Raw genomic sequence first — 13,147 nt, forward strand, 5'->3', positions numbered from 1 at the left:
AGCATTAATGTTGACAGTAAATAGTTTGCTAATGTAGGTTTTGGTAAACATTGTAATGGGAGCTGGCTGGGGTTATAGCTCAGGAGTATATAATTTGTGCTGGTGTATGTTTAAACCCCCCAGAAAACACAGACTCTCTGGAGTCTGAACTTGATATGAACCTCCTTTTCTCACAGAAAAATCAGAAGGAAAAGAATTGGTATTATCACTAACTTTTTTCATAAGTTATTCAATGCTATCCACTGACTCCCTTTACTATCTACTCCTGGGGGCCCTTAATATGGAGCTGGGAACAGAGGGAATAGAGCAAATGGGGACAGACATGGAAGTGAAGAAGAAACAAGGAAGATTTTGTAGGACAGCATCACTGGAAGAATAAGAGAAGATGGGAAAATTGTAAGTCAACAAGAATACCAAAAGAACTAGTTCAGTTCACCTAGACCTTTTAAGAGATTTACTGTGTGTCCAACAGCATAATACAGAAGATAAATTTAGGACCAGCGTGTAGGCATTATGAAAGTAGATGTCAACTCAAAATAAAGAAGAATTTTCGGTCTGTGGAATTGTTCAAAAACAGAAAGAACTGTCCTGTATCATAGTGAGGCACCCATAACTTAAGTATGAAAACAGAACTGGGGGCTTCCCTGGTGGCACAGTGGTTGAGAGTCCACCTGCCAATGCAGGGGACATGGGTTCGTGCCCCGGTCTGGGAAGATCCCACGTGCCGTGGAGCGGCTGGGCCCGTGAGCCATGGCCGCTGAGCCTGCGCGTCCGGAGCCTGTGCTCTGCAACAGGAGAGGCCACAACAGTGAGAGGCCCGGGAACCACAAAAAAAAAAAAAAAGAAAGAAAAGAAAACAGAAAACAGAACTGAGACTTCCCTGGTGGTCCAGTGGTTAAGACTCTGTGCTTCCATTGCAGGGGGCAGGGGTTCGACCCCTGGTCAGGGATGTTCCACATGACACATGCTGCAGTCAAAAAAAAGAAAAGAAAACAGTTTCAGAGGAGACCATTGTATTGGATGCAGGTTGACTATTTGACCTCTAGGTAGGAAACCATTTCAAATAGAAGACGCTGAGCATAGTTTTTGTTTAAAATAGAGCTTCTATCAATAACCATGGCCTTCGGTGGTTAAGGAGCTGAGGTTAGAGACACTAGCCTCACCATTTCTCCTACTCTCCTCTGCTCAAACCATCAACACAGAAAGTGGAACAAAGACAGAAGAGGTGCAGTATGTTCCAGAGAGGGGAGAAGCTTCCATAGATGAACCAGCTGGAGTCCTGAAAAGACAACTGTGAAAAGTTAAGGGACAAAAAAGAAGGAAAGACCTCTCCAAGGTCCCCTGACTTATTGCTTAATCAGTTGTGTGGATTTATTTGAGAATGCCCTTATATAGAATACCCAGAGCTTAAAGATCACTGAGTTTGGTCTCTAGAAATTTTCTATAAACAGTATTATTAAACCATCTGCTTTGTAAATTAAATGGCTGCCCTCTTTATTCACTTGGCTCCAGAAATAACAACAGCAAACATTTATTGAGAATTCACCAAGTGCTAGACGCTGTTTGAAGTGCTTCAAACAGATTAATATACATAATTCTCTTAATAACCCTATGAAGTCAAGCCAAGGAGTGAACTGTGTCCTCCCCAAATCCGTATATTGTAGCCCTAACCCCTAATGTGACAGTAGTTGGAGATGGGGCCTTTGGGAGATGATTAAGTTTAGATGAGGTCATGAGGATAGAGGCCTCATAATGGGATTAGTGTCTTTATAAAATGAGACACCAGAGAGTTTTCTCTCTCTCTGTACACACACACTGAGGAAAAGGCTTGTGAGCGCAAAGTGAGAAGGCGGCTGACTGTCTACAAACCAGAAAGGAACTCTCAGCAGAACCAACCATGCTGGCACCCTGATCTCAAACCTCTAGCCTCCAGAACCGTGAGAAAATACATATCTGTCGTTTAAGTACCCAGTTTATGGCATTTTGTATGGCAGCCTGAGCTGACAAACACAGGTCAGTGTTATTACTATTCTCTTTTCACAGGAGGAAACTGAGGGATGGAGAGGTATCTTGCCCAAGACAGCATGCTAGTGACCAGAAGAACTAAGATCCAAATCCAGGCAGGCTGCATCCAGAGCCTTTGCTCTTTACCACAGTGATCTACTACCAACCTGTAATACAGGTGTACTTACGACTTTTAGTTTCCCAAGTGTTTCCCAAGTTAATTCATGAACTAGTTTAATCGTTCTTCACAGCACTGTCCTATTTTTGTAGATGAGAAAATTGACAGATTAAGTGAAATGGCCAAGGAGAAAACTCCAGGGATCAAGAAAACAAAGAGTAGATTAAAGGCAGCTAGTAGTTTTCTGAACTGAGATTGCATGAATGTCATGAGATCATGTATATCCACCGCCTAGAATGATGCCTGATATAAAGAAGGTATTAAATCCATTATTGAATGTCAAATAAATGGATCAAAATGTGATTTGAAATCCCAAAGTCATAGCAGTGCTAAGTAAAAGAAACTTTTTTCCTAATCATGAGTTTATTAATTTATTCATTGTTTTATTAACCATTTATTTAACAATTATATAGAGGGGTTGACTATGGGCCAAGCATACAGTTCTATTTGTAATCCTTTTACAATCGGTGTTCTCTGAGACAGTGCACTTTGAAATACCTTGCCACTGAATATGTTGGTACTTGAAATGCATCTTAAGTAGGTAATACATCTTTTAGATTCAAGAGAATGGGAGAGAAAAGCATAGATCCAAGAGAGGAGAAAGACTTATACCATCAATAAAAGCATGGTTTAAAATAACAGGATCAATCAATATGAAAGTTCATTTCTCAACAAACCCTCTCATCTTTTTGTGTGTGTGTGTGGTACGTGGGCCTCTCACTGTTGTGGCCTCTCCCGTTGCGGAGCACAGGCTCCGGACGTGCAGGCTCAGCGGCCGTGGCTCACGGGCCCAGCCGCTCCGCGGCGTGTGGGATCTTCCCGGACCTGGGCACGAACCCGTGTCTCCTGCATCGGCAGGTGGACTCTCAACCACTGCGCCACCAGGGAAGCCCCTTCTCATCTTTTTTTGTCTGATTAATTTATTTTCTTCTGCTCCATCCACTTTTTCTTCATGAGCATTTGTATTTTTGGTAGGAAATTGTAGGAGTACAGTGAAAGTAGTTCCATATATAATTCTTCTGATAAAAGTATTGTATTAACTTTATTCCAGCCCCACACCTAAATCTGGGAAGTAATGAATCATTCCCAGCATCACTGCAGCATCTCTCTTCTAAATCTTGTTCTAAATCCCATTCTGAAGAGGCATTGCTTCCATGGCCTGATCTGTTTACTTATTTTTATCCAAGCAGGTCTGGTTTCTGGGACCTTACAGTGTGGTCCACCACTTAACTGCAAAATGAGATTTTGCACTTGTATTTTATTTCACTTAATAAAATGATGCTCGTAGATCGACTATTTTGCTTTTTGAGTTATGTAGATATCATGGACTTGTACTACTCACAGTGTCCCAAATCCCGACATGCACAGATGCTTAGTAAATTGAACACCACCATCTATAGAGAAGTAATTAGTCAGCTTCAGGTCTCATTGGAATCACTTTACTGCACTCTGATCTACCCTTAAATTGTTGTCTTTTCTCTACATCATGAGCTAACCAAAGCCGTTTTTCAAATTTGGGTACTTCTTTTTTCTTCCTCTTCTTTAGACCAATACTTCAGCTTAAATGCCTGGAGAAGAAATGGGCACTTAAAAGAGCAACCATATTTTCAAAAATAGATGAAGTAAAAACAGAGCAACAAATCATACACACAGTTGATTTCTGTTGCTAGGACGTTTCATCCTTTCTGTTTTATTTATTAACCAATGCTGTCTGCAGAGAGAAATAGGACCTTTGAGAGAAACATTGGAAACTATAAGGCCAAATGCCAGTCAAACAAATAAATAGCCAACCTTGCCAAGTAAAGAGGGTCCAAAATCTCTGTCTCTAGAAAAGATTTCACGTCTGAAAACACCTTTCAGAACAAGTGCATAAAGCTGCCCAAACTTGGTCAGACCATTTGGCTAACTAGTGAGTATGTTGCATTTTAGGAATAATAATAAAAGCATAATATAATAATAATAATAGCATTCTATAGTATTCTGTTCCTCTTTGAGGACACTGAGAGGCAGAAAATCTGTCATCTGGCTCAGGGCATGTGGCCAGGCAGTGGAAGATCTGAGTCTTGAACTAGGGCAGTTTGGCTCCAGTCTTTGATCTTAACAAATACACTATGCTGCTCCTTCTGTGAAAACCAAGATCTCAGAGTGGCAGAGGCTGGAGTTATTAAAATAACACTGTTTAGCTTGAACCACATGAAAGTGCCAATATCTGACAGTTTTTGACCTAACAAATCTGTAATTTTATATTGTTCAACCTCACAGTAAGTAAAACAAGTGACTAAGCACATACTTGTAAAACTTTTGCTCTGGATCAGGCTCTGTGTTCTGGGGTGTACCTGGAGTCTGAGTGATTTGAAGGCAGAGGGAGAGAATCTGGAGAGCTGAGTTGTTGTCCAAGTACCTTTGCTAGCCTTGATTAGTCAATTCGTATGCCTGGACCTCAGTCTTTTCATCTGTAAAATGGGTGAATCTCACATTTTTTAGAATTCAGGCCACTTAGTCCAAAAACAATGTACGTCTCATTTACCGCCATCACTCTCAATTTCCAGTGGCAAACAAACCTGTTGGCAATGAAGAATGTGACTGTAAAAACTAATCGTGGGTGTGGGGAAGATTATGTTTACATAGGCTTTAGTAATAGGGATATGTTTATCCCCTATGTAGAGATGATTTATCTTTGAGTATATATATATATATATATATATATATATATATATATATATATATATCGCAGCCTAATTATTAGAAAATGTTAAGCCAAAATATATTTAATGTAAATTATGTATTTGCATTAAATATGTTTTATATATGCAAAGGTTTGACAAAATTATTAATAGCAAATAGAAGAGTTAATGATAGAACTAACTTTATAATTAAAAGCAAGAATAGTACTAAGTGACAGTGATGACAAACTCAAGAAAACATGGAAGATGCACTGGCTTTTTAAAAAACAACTTGCCCTCAAATTTCAGAATTTCCACCTCTCTGCCTGTACAGTAGAAGATGTGTAACATAGCCAAACACCATATGGCAGCTAGCTCCCCTGGAGGAATGCCAAATTAAAGTGCTTAATAAATTCTTGTAATGCACTAATTTGAGTACCAAATTAATGATCCTTCATAATTCACTCAGCAGTTACTGGTCAGCAGCTCTTGGTTGAATGTGAAAATGAGTACGTATGAAATTGCAAAAGAGCCTGTGCTTATGTGGCATGATTGTGATACCCTCACCTTCCATTCCTAATCCTCTCCGGTCGGCCAACGTTAATATTCAACTTTTGTTGTTGTTGTAAGCCCCGGCTTAGAACGAGAAATACATTTACTCTAAAACTCAAGGACGCACATACACAAAGTTGCCTCTTACATTGGTGCAGTTCGAGCCCTACACAAAGGTACTAGGACAAGCAGGGGAAAGGGGGCTAATACCTAGGCCAAATTCTGTGCACCTTTTAAGATGCCCTAGTGTGTATGTATGACAAATATGCATAAATATATAAATATATATACATAACTGCACACAGGCACCCACAATTAGAAAGTTGAAATTTAGATTTTCTAACACTCTTACTATGTGCAATACCCTCTGATACTTTCTACTCTATTTTTTTATAAAGAAAATATGGATCATGATATACTAAGTTGATTTCACAACTCTCTTATGGGTTGTGTTTTGTAATTTGAAAAACACTGCTCTTAAAGAATGCTGTCCAGATATGAGTTCACCATGACCTCCGCAGAGAGCGTAGGAGCTTCTTCTTTTCTGTCTTAGAGACCCAGAAGTGAGATCTTCCCTCTTAACAAACAAAAGCACATTTGGAATTTCCTTGGATGATTGGGTTTGAAGCTGTGGACTATAAGAAGAGATGGTGGGTACTGGTAGCCTGGAGGAAAGAAGTGATGGCAGTGGAAGAGGAGGAAGGAGCTGAGAGAGTAAGTGACAGTCCTCCAATGTCTGAGTAGCTACCAGGGTAACCAGATGTTGGAGGGTCTAGACATTTATCTATGACCCTTAGGGACAGATAGTCATTCAATCAGCCTGAGTATTTATTGAGCAGCAGCTACTTGCCAGCTTCTGTGCTAAAGACTAAAAAGTAGAAAAATAATAGCAACTGCAGTCAGGTAATCTTCATGCAAAGAAACTCTGCTTTTCTAATAACGTGACCGTTAAGCATGCCAGATGGCTAAAACAGATCTGTAGAAATACGATCCACAGTATCAAGAGATGATGAATTTTGTTAAGTTCTGTTGAGTGGCTTTTGTGACTCATATAGCCCCTTGTTTACCAAGGTTGTCATTTGATATCAATTTCTAAATACTTCTAATCATTCACTTCTGTGTAGAAAGTGGTTCAGTTATGGAGAAGCAGATGCCATCGGAAGGTGAGCTGCAAGCTTACCAACCCAGCCAAAACTTGTCCCAAGGCTGACCCTCCCCAATTCTGCTTCCCAGATGAAACATGAAACTATACAGGAGCTTCCATATGAACTTTTAAAAAGGCTTTTTAGAATTCTAGCTTTAGAAATTTTTTTCCCAAGAAAAATCATTAAGTTTTCCTTTTATTTTAGATTATTCAATTTGCAGGAAAGCACACACGATAATGAATACATAAATCTCAGGTTTTCACTAAGTCTGAGTATTGCAGTCTTGGTTTTACTACATTTGGGCTCTCACCAATCTATTTCAAACTCCAAAATAAATCCATTAGAAGTTGTGATCCCCATCAATTCACTGTATTGAAAATTCAATATTAAACCTTGTTGGAGGTGATCTGTGGGTTTATTATTAATATGTTGAAGCTACAGAGAAACATATTTTGGCTCAATATAAAATGAATTTTCTAAGTGTAAGAGCTACCTTGATAGGTAAGAAGTTCCCCAGTGTATGAGACATTCAAGAATAGTTGAAGGTCACCTGGTCTGGTTGGAATGAGGGGAGAGATGTTACACAAAATTATCTTTGAACTCTTTACCAATCTTGAGATAGAATGTTTTAATTAAACAATGACTTCACCAAGCCTTAACTGGGTTCTTTTCCAGAAAAGAGCTTTCTGTACCTGCCTTCTGAAATCACATCCCAAAATGCAAATTGACTTTCTCCTTAAGTGACATATTTTAAAAGAATTGTTTAGATCTAAATTAATCAGTAAGTGCCATTTGGTCTCTTCTGACAACATTGCCACAGCCCAGCAAAATCAAATGATTAACAATAAGTTACTAATCATAACAATAATTACTGCTAATAATATCAAATAATGTACTAATAACATCAATAATTGTTCTTAAATAGTTAACATTCATTGACTATTGTGTGGCAAACACTCTGCTAAGTGCTTTAATGACACTAATTTAGTGATAACCTATCAGGTGATACAACTCTTTTTCTCATTTAGGGGATAAGAAAACTTCATATGTTGGGAAGATTACATAACTCAGAGGGTCACTCGGTTGAGGCAGAACCAGAATGTAAAGCCAGTGAGCATGTTAACGCCAGAGAATAAACTCATAACCCCTAGTCTACATAGAATGACTATTATTTAGATGTTTCTGACCCTTCCTAATATGTTTAGTCCTCTAAATTACTTGGGAATATCATATACATTGTTGCTTAAATATCCAATGTTAAAATTTGAAATACTGTATCACAAATTTTCTACAATGGGGCAATGTTAAGGAATTTACAATCTACTCAGTAAATTTTTTTTTTTTCTTTTTTTCTTGGTCACCCTGCATGGCTTGTGGGATCTTAGTTCCCTGACCAGGGATTGAACCCACATCCCCTGCATTGGAAGCACAGAGACCTAACCACTGGACCACCAGGGAATTCACTCAGTAAGGTTTTAAAGAATAATTAAGGAATTTCCCTGACAGTCCAGTGGTTAAGACTCCAAGCTTCCACTGCAGGGGGTGCAGGTTCAATCCCTGGTGTTGGGAACTAAGATTCCACATGGTCTGTGGCATGGCCAAAAAAAAAAAAAAAAAAGAATCCTTAAAATGCTCTGGACAAGGAGCTGTTAAAACACAGGAAAATGTGTACAGTATACAACATATGAAATAGTAAAGTGCAAATTTTTTTGTGCAGTGTGATCTCAACTTTGTTAAAAAAAAAATTCATAGAAGGAACTAAACAAAGCACTCTCAATGTTTGACCCTGGGTGGTAATACCTATTTTGTCCTAATACTTTTTCTTTAAATAAAACTCCTGGTTTTTTCCATCATGAATTTGTATTGTTTCTGCAATTTAAAAAAAAGTTGTGTTTTTTTTTAAAGTTTATTTTATTTATTTTTGGCTGCGTTGGGTCTTTGTTGTTGCACATGGGCTTTCTCTAGTTGCGGTAGCAGGGGCTTCTCTTCATTGCAGTGCGTGGGCTTTGCACTGCAGTGGCTTCTCTTGTTGCAGAGCACAGGCTCTAGGCACGCGGGCTCCAGTAGTTGTGGCATGTGGGGCTCAGTAGTTGTGGCTCGCAGGCTAGTCCAGGCTCAGTAGTTGTGACACACGGGCTTTGTTGCTCCGCAGCAAGTGGGATCCTCCCAGACCAGGGATCGAACCCGTGTCCACTTCATTGGCAGGCGGATTCTTAACCACTGTGCCACCAGGGAAGCCCTGTTTTGTTTTATTTTTGGTTTTAAAAAGCAATTTAATTCTCGGATACAAGTTGCATGGTTTCTGATCTGACATTATGGTATATAAAGTATCATACTGTCTCTTCTTAAATGAATATATATTTAAATGGTCATATGTTCATTTAGCAGTAAGTGAATCTGTATAGAAATGGACAACTCAGCTTCACTGTAAAACACCCAATTATTAAGGTGCACAAAATTTTAATTAATTAATTTATTTATTTATTTATTTATTTTTGGCTGTGTTGGGGCTTTGTTTCTGTGTGAGGGCTTTCTCTAGTTGCGGCGAGCGGGGGCCACTCTTCATCGCGGTGCGGGGGCCTGTCACTGTCGCGACCTCTCTTGTTGCGGAGCACAGGCTCCAGACGCACAGGCTCAGTAGTTGTGGCTCACGGGACTAGTTGGTCCGCGGCATGTGGGATCTTCCCAGACCAGGGCTCAAACCCATGTCCCCTGCGTTGGCAGGCAGATCCTCAACCACTGTGCCACCAGGGAAGCCCAAGGTTTATAAAATTTGCTGATTCTATTTTGCCCAGAATGTAGTCTAAAGGCTCCGAAGCTGCACTGAATTGACCATTGCTGAGTTCCTTATCAGTAGCATTGAAAAGGATGATCCTGTGTTTTTCAGCTCAAGACTGGTCAGGCTGGTTTGGAGGACTTAATGCAAAGTGATGTGCTGTATAGTCAACTTTGGCAAGTCCTTCTAAGTGTAAACTGTCCCCAGGCCCCAGGGTGTCATGCCCAGCTTCAGGGGCTAAGGAAGTATAATTCCTGTATGAGTAAGCATGATTAACCTGGGGAGGATTGGGGTGTTTCTTTTTCAGGAAGGCTTGGGCTGTCCCACACAGAAGTTGTTATCGTTTGACATATGATTTGGAAAACTCTACCTTCCTTGGAGTTTTCATTAATTGTCACTTAAGTGCCTCCCGAAACTTATGCCTAGTAAGTCACCTTTCCTTTTCTGGCTTTGGATTTGAATGGAAGTTACCCAGCATTAGACTTTGTATTTAGAGATATTTTCAGAATAACTGTTAATACTACCCTTTATAGCATTGAGTGAATAAGACCAGGGCAAAACATCAGGAGAATTCAAGCCTTCTAACTTTGCCTGCTAAACAGTTGATGCACAAGAAAGATATCCTTATACACCCCTCTCCTGGGTGGAACTGTTTCTAACCTACCATTGTCTAGAATAATTTATTAAGAGATCTTGAAGTTACGATTATCCTTACATTGTAGAAGGAAAGAACCAAAACCAGGGCAACAGTGTTCTACTGACCTTAACTTACACCTGGGCAAAGTAACTGTGTGGTACTATTTTGCCACCACGGATATACACGCTCTGAAGTTCCCGCTCAGTTCAGTTTTAAAGTGGAGGAGCCAGACGTGTTCCCAGAAACTAAGTCTGTTTCATGGAGGAGGAGTCTGTGATTCAGGCTTAAGACAAGGGTGTTGCCATTATGACATAGGCCATTACCGAAAGTAAGGTAGGGATGCTTCCTTGCCCCAGAGCTGTCAGATGTATCCAGGGATTTGTGCTGAGTTTTTCGTGATCAGTAAAACCAGGACATTGGAAAAGCTACACTGGGTATTACCAGTTGTACCTTCAGCAAAGCAAGGATCCAAAACATTTCAGGATCATGTGAGAAATACTGGAATACGGGGTATGTAGAAGCTGCTGTGGGAATAGCAGGGTGGTCATTAAACCAGTCTGAGAAGTTCAGGAGGATTCCCAGTGGCAGCAGTGTCTGAAGGTGTGTTAGAAGAATGAACAGAGTCAATGGACAAAAAGGAAGAAAGAGCTATCTGTACAAAGCCACCAGTTCTCCAGGAAGAAGACAGTGAGAAGAGAGGCTATCAATCAGGAGAGCAAGTTTGTGGAACGAGTAATGTGCTTCACTGGGAACATAGGCTTTACGCTGTAGTTGATGAGGTGTCAGCAAAAGATTTCAGTGGAGGAGAGACAACATCAGTTGACCATTTTAGAAAGAGATTTCCGACTGCTGCTATGGCTAATGCAGTGAGAGAAGGTAAGATTAGAGGGAGGGAACCAATTTTGAGAGAGCCTCATTCATGGCAATGACAGTGGTGACAAAGAGGGACTACATACAGACTAGAGAGACAGTTTGGATGTAGAATTGATGGGATTGATGAATAGCTCATTAGATGTGGAATCAAGGTTTGAGGCTGAAGTTTCTAACTTAGATCACTAGGAGGACTGTGATGGCATGAAGTAAAGGCTATATGCTCTCTGAAATCCATGATTTTGTCTGAAATCTTCTCAAAACTATAGTATGAGTTCTACTGTATAATAGTTCTGTTGCATCTGACATTTGTACCAAATTTTTAACTTTCCAAAACACTTCCTCTTGTTTGATCTCATTAAATATGCATTTTGACAGATGAGAAAACTAAGTGTAAGTGATTTGACTGAAAGCATCCATTTGGATTTGGCTGAGGTGGGACTAGAATCAAGTCTTCAGACCCCCTAGTCTTAAGCTTTAAATCAAATCCCAAATCTGATAGTCATGCATTCTGTGCCCCTCACCCTTTTTTCTATTTTGCATAGAAGATACTAGAATTGGAAAGACTTTTTTTTTTTTTTTTTTTGCGGTACGCGGGCCTCTCACCGTTGTGGCCTCTCCCGTCGCGGAGCCCAGGCTCCTAACGCGCAGGCTCAGCGGCCATGGCTCACGCGCCAAGCCGCTCCGCGGCATGTGGGATCTTCCGGGACCGGGGCACGAACCCGTGTCCCCTGCATCGGCAGGCAGACTCTCAACCACTGCGCCACCAGGGAAGCCCAAGAAAGACTTTTGAATAGAAGAGGAAGCTGGAAGCTTTGGAAAAGCCACAAAGAAATCTTGCGAGCTTTTGGGGAGGTTGGGGCAACCAGCAGATGGGCGAAGGGTAGCAAATGACAATGAGCATTCCAGGCCTTCCTGATGTCAGAGTTTGGCATCACTCATAATACAAAGGCGTCCTGTTTTACTAGTTTCCCTATAAACCTCATTCCTGCAAACCATGTGAGCCCTGGGAGGTGGGGAGTGGAAGGTGGGAGGGACCAGCTGGTAATGGCTGTGAATGACAATGACAGTGGTCTCTACTCAGGATGGTCCCTGGGTCCCTGAAGTTTGTTCAGAGGGTCCAGTGAGGCTTACTAATCAGCATTACACTCAAAATTTGTCCCCAGGCAGTCTCAACCAGGGAATAAGTAGATTTGTTGATCACGCTGGGTGAGATTTTCGATGCAGAGGCTCTAAAATAAACCCGGTCCGTTTGAAAGTGAAATCTCAACCTCAGTGAGCAGAGGAAATGGAGAGGCTTGGTCCCTGCAAACCCGAATTTCTCTCTTAGAAATAATAATTTTGTGATGGTGGGAGAGTCGTTTGGCAATTATTTCCTGTCCATGTTGGTGATTAGGAAGATGCAAAACACCTGTCTTAGACAAGGTAGACATTTGTGGGCAGGAAGAGAGTTTTCATCTGTAGTGGTCTTACTGTCTGTATCTAGGAGCCAAAAGGGGCAATGTTTCAGGATGCCTGGAGAGAGGAAAGAAAGAGAAAGAGAGGATTCTTGACGAAAACTCCTCAATGCACTTTGTTTTTAGGCAGATGTGGTCTCCCATAGGATGTGCAACAACTGACTTGCCTCAGTGATAGACTCCCACTTGTAGGTGACTGCCTTGGAAATGGTGGTCAAATAATGGTGCTTAACAGAGACACGCTGTGTGATTGAACAGCCCCCATCCTTCTGGGGGTTTCATTGATTATCTGTCTCCTTGCCCAGACTCCTAGCTCCAGCCTCAGGGACTCATCTGATTTCAGCCTGTTCCCTTGCATCTAGAACTATGATTGACAGTCAATATTAATTGTTTACAAATGAGCAAAGTACTGCTTTTAAGGAAATATTTTTTTTACTTTTTCCCTAATGTTTTTGTGTGGGGAGGGAGAGAAATTTATACAGAAAAATATGCTTTTATATCCATAGGTGTGGTTTAAACAGACCTTGTTTCATTTTACGACCCAACCTAAAACCTCTGAGACTCCCACAGCTTTCAAGCCCATCAAGGCAGCCATTCCATCAAGACCAGTTAGAAGTGTCAGTGATAATCCCATTTTATCCCTGAAAACCACTTTGAACATTTAAAAAAAATCTCCAAGCAATTGAGACAATTCAACCCCTCAGTTCTGTTTTCCTACTGATGATTTGTTTCTGATGAACATGTTTTCAACTGATTTTTTAAATAAAACATTTACACTGAAATGACTCCCTGTCTTAGGTGAGCTTGATTGATTCCTATTAGAGTTTTTTTTTTTTAAATCATAGTATTTTCTAGTCTGTGCACT

At 40.5% G+C, this 13,147-nt stretch overlaps 1 protein-coding gene across 41 annotated transcripts in view; it reads left to right on the plus strand.

The window, feature by feature from the left end:
• Positions 1-13,147, plus strand: part of DLG2 (discs large MAGUK scaffold protein 2) — a 2,077,851-nt gene that overhangs the window by 1,812,190 nt on the left and 252,514 nt on the right. The gene's annotated exons all lie outside the window — the stretch shown is intronic.

Source organism: Kogia breviceps, chromosome 7 (assembly GCF_026419965.1).
Source record: "Kogia breviceps isolate mKogBre1 chromosome 7, mKogBre1 haplotype 1, whole genome shotgun sequence".
NCBI lineage: Eukaryota > Metazoa > Chordata > Mammalia > Artiodactyla > Physeteridae > Kogia > Kogia breviceps.